This window comes from Zonotrichia albicollis, unplaced genomic scaffold, assembly GCF_047830755.1.
Source record: "Zonotrichia albicollis isolate bZonAlb1 unplaced genomic scaffold, bZonAlb1.hap1 Scaffold_136, whole genome shotgun sequence".
Lineage (NCBI taxonomy): Eukaryota > Metazoa > Chordata > Aves > Passeriformes > Passerellidae > Zonotrichia > Zonotrichia albicollis.
The window spans coordinates 190001-193424 of NW_027428355.1; positions in this window are offsets into that span (position 1 = coordinate 190001).

Here is a 3424-nt window from a genome sequence, read left to right on the forward strand (position 1 = left end):
CAGGCACAAAAGGGACGAGGCGCCGCCGCCTCGCCCGCCAAGCGGCTCTCTCGAATCGCCTTTCACAGCCCTTCTCTCTCGGCATCCCGGGGGGATCCGGCCCCTCCGCTCGGCAGCCCTTCTCTCTCGGCATCCCGGGGGGAGATCCGGCCCCTCCGCTCGGCAGCCCTTCTCTCTCGGCATCCCGGGGGGAAACCGGCCCCTCCGCTCGGCAGCCCTTCTCTCTCGGCATCCCGGGGGGAGATCCGGCCCCTCCGCTCGGCAGCCCTTCTCTCTCGGCATCCCGGGGGGAGATCCGGCCCCTCCGCTCGGCAGCCCTTCTCTCTCGGCATCCCGGGGGGAGATCCGGCCCCTCCGCTCGGCAGCCCTTCTCTCTCGGCATCCCGGGGGGAGATCCGGCCCCTCCGCTCGGCAGCCCTTCTCTCTCGGCATCCCGGGGGGAGATCCGGCCCCTCCGCTCGGCAGCCCTTCTCTCTCGGCATCCCGGGGGAAACCGGCCCCTCCCCGCTGGCAGCCCTTCTCTCTCGGCATCCCGGGGGAAACCGGCCCCCTCCGCTCGGCAGCCCTTCTCTCTCGGCATCCCGGGGGGAATCCGGCCCCTCCGCTCGGCAGCCCTTCTCTCTCGGCATCCCGGGGGGAATCCGGCCCCTTCTCTCTATCTCTCGGCCTCCCGGGGGAACCGGCCCCTCCGCTCGCAGCCCTTCTCTCTCGGTCTCTCGGGGGGATCCGGTCCGTCTTTTCTCAGCCCTTCTCTCTCGGCCTCGCTCTCACTGTGCCAACTTCCCCGGGAGGGACGGGAGCCGGAGCCGAGCCACAAGGAGACTCGCCCCGGCTAGGCGGAACACTGGCTTTTTCCCTTTGCCGGCCACCTGAGTGCGGCTGCTCCTCTCCGCCTGAAACGTAGGCACAGCCTCAGCCAACCTACGGGGATGCGGCCCGTCACCTCGCTCCCATAATACGGGCAGATAAGTCCCAAGCCGCCGAGGCCTCCAAGAGGACCGAGGGAGATCGACCGGGAAGGGGCGCCGCCTCAGGCCGCAGCCTACGATGAGGTAGCCGGAGGCAGCCGACAACAGCGACCCCTTGGTGAACTTCCGCAGCCGGCCGAGACAACAGGTCTACCCGGCACCCGCCGCTATTTGACTAAGTCCCGCCGGCGCGAGGTAGACCTGGTGTCCCAGGGGCCGGGGTAGACCTGGTGTCCCAGGGGCCGGGGTAGACCTGGTGTCCCGGGCTCCGGGGTAGACCTGGTGTCCCGGGGGCCGGGGTAGACCTGGTGTCCGGGTCTCCGGGGTAGACCTGGTGTCCCGGGGGCCGGGGTAGACCTGGTGTCCGGGGCTCCGGGGTAGACCTGGTGTCCCGGGCGCCGGGGTAGACCTGGTGTCCCGGGCGCCGGGGTAGACCTGGTGTCCGGGTCTCCGGGGTAGACCTGGTGTCCCGGGGGCCGGGGTAGACCTGGTGTCCGGGTCTCCGGGGTAGACCTGGTGTCCCGGGCGCCGGGGTAGACCTGGTGTCCCGGGCGCCGGGGTAGACCTGGTGTCCCGGGCTCCGGGGTAGACCTGGTGTCCCGGGCGCCGGGGTAGACCTGGTGTCCCGGGCTCCGGGGTAGACCTGGTGTCCCGGGCGCCGGGGTAGACCTGGTGTCCCAGGGACCGGGGTAGACCTGGTGTCCCGCCAGATCCGGAGAAGACCTGGTGTCCCCGGCCCGAGAGCCAGCAGACCTGGTGTCCCCGGACCGAGACGGGGTAGACCGGCTGTCCGCGGCCAGAGACGGGGTAGACCTGGTGTCCCCGGCCCGAGACGGGGTAGACCTGGTGTCTGCGGCACAAGACGGGGTAGACCTGGTGTCTCCGGCCAGAAGCGGGGTAGACCTGTTGTCCTAGAGCCCGGGGTAGACCTGGTGTCCCGGGGGCCGGGGTAGACCTGGTGTCCGGGTCTCCGGGGTAGACCTGGTGTCCCGGGGGCCGGGGTAGACCTGGTGTCCGGGGCTCCGGGGTAGACCTGGTGTCCCGGGCGCCGGGGTAGACCTGGTGTCCCGGGCTCCGGGGTAGACCTGGTGTCCCGGGCGCCGGGGTAGACCTGGTGTCCCGGGGGCCGGGGTAGACCTGGTGTCCGGGTCTCCGGGGTAGACCTGGTGTCCCGGGCGCCGGGGTAGACCTGGTGTCCGGGGCTCCGGGGTAGACCTGGTGTCCCGGGCGCCGGGGTAGACCTGGTGTCCCGGGCTCCGGGGTAGACCTGGTGTCCCGGGCGCCGGGGTAGACCTGGTGTCCCGGGCTCCGGGGTAGACCTGGTGTCCCGGGCGCCGGGGTAGACCTGGTGTCCCGGGCTCCGGGGTAGACCTGGTGTCCCGGGCGCCGGGGTAGACCTGGTGTCCCAGGGACCGGGGTAGACCTGGTGTCCCGCCAGATCCGGAGAAGACCTGGTGTCCCCGGCCCGAGAGCCAGCAGACCTGGTGTCCCCGGACCGAGACGGGGTAGACCGGCTGTCCGCGGCCAGAGACGGGGTAGACCTGGTGTCCCCGGCCCGAGACGGGGTAGACCTGGTGTCTGCGGCACAAGACGGGGTAGACCTGGTGTCTCCGGCCAGAAGCGGGGTAGACCTGTTGTCCTAGAGCCCGGGGTAGACCTGGTGTCCCGGGGGCCGGGGTAGACCTGGTGTCCGGGTCTCCGGGGTAGACCTGGTGTCCCGGGGGCCGGGGTAGACCTGGTGTCCGGGGCTCCGGGGTAGACCTGGTGTCCCGGGCGCCGGGGTAGACCTGGTGTCCCGGGCTCCGGGGTAGACCTGGTGTCCGGGTCTCCGGGGTAGACCTGGTGTCCCGGGGGCCGGGGTAGACCTGGTGTCCGGGGCTCCGGGGTAGACCTGGTGTCCCGGGCGCCGGGGTAGACCTGGTGTCCGGGTCTCCGGGGTAGACCTGGTGTCCCGGGCGCCGGGGTAGACCTGGTGTCCGGGGCTCCGGGGTAGACCTGGTGTCCCGGGCGCCGGGGTAGACCTGGTGTCCCGGGCGCCGGGGTAGACCTGGTGTCCGGGTCTCCGGGGTAGACCTGGTGTCCCGGGGGCCGGGGTAGACCTGGTGTCCGGGGCTCCGGGGTAGACCTGGTGTCCCGGGGGCCGGGGTAGACCTGGTGTCCGGGGCTCCGGGGTAGACCTGGTGTCCCGGGCGCCGGGGTAGACCTGGTGTCCCGGGCTCCGGGGTAGACCTGGTGTCCCGGGGGCCGGGGTAGACCTGGTGTCCGGGGCTCCGGGGTAGACCTGGTGTCCCGGGCGCCGGGGTAGACCTGGTGTCCCGGGCTCCGGGGTAGACCTGGTGTCTTCGGCACAAGACGGGGAAGACCTGGTGTCCCGGGCGCCGGGGTAGACCTGGTGTCCCGGGCTCCGGGGTAGACCTGGTGTCCCGGGGGCCGGGGTAGACCTGGTGTCCCGGGCT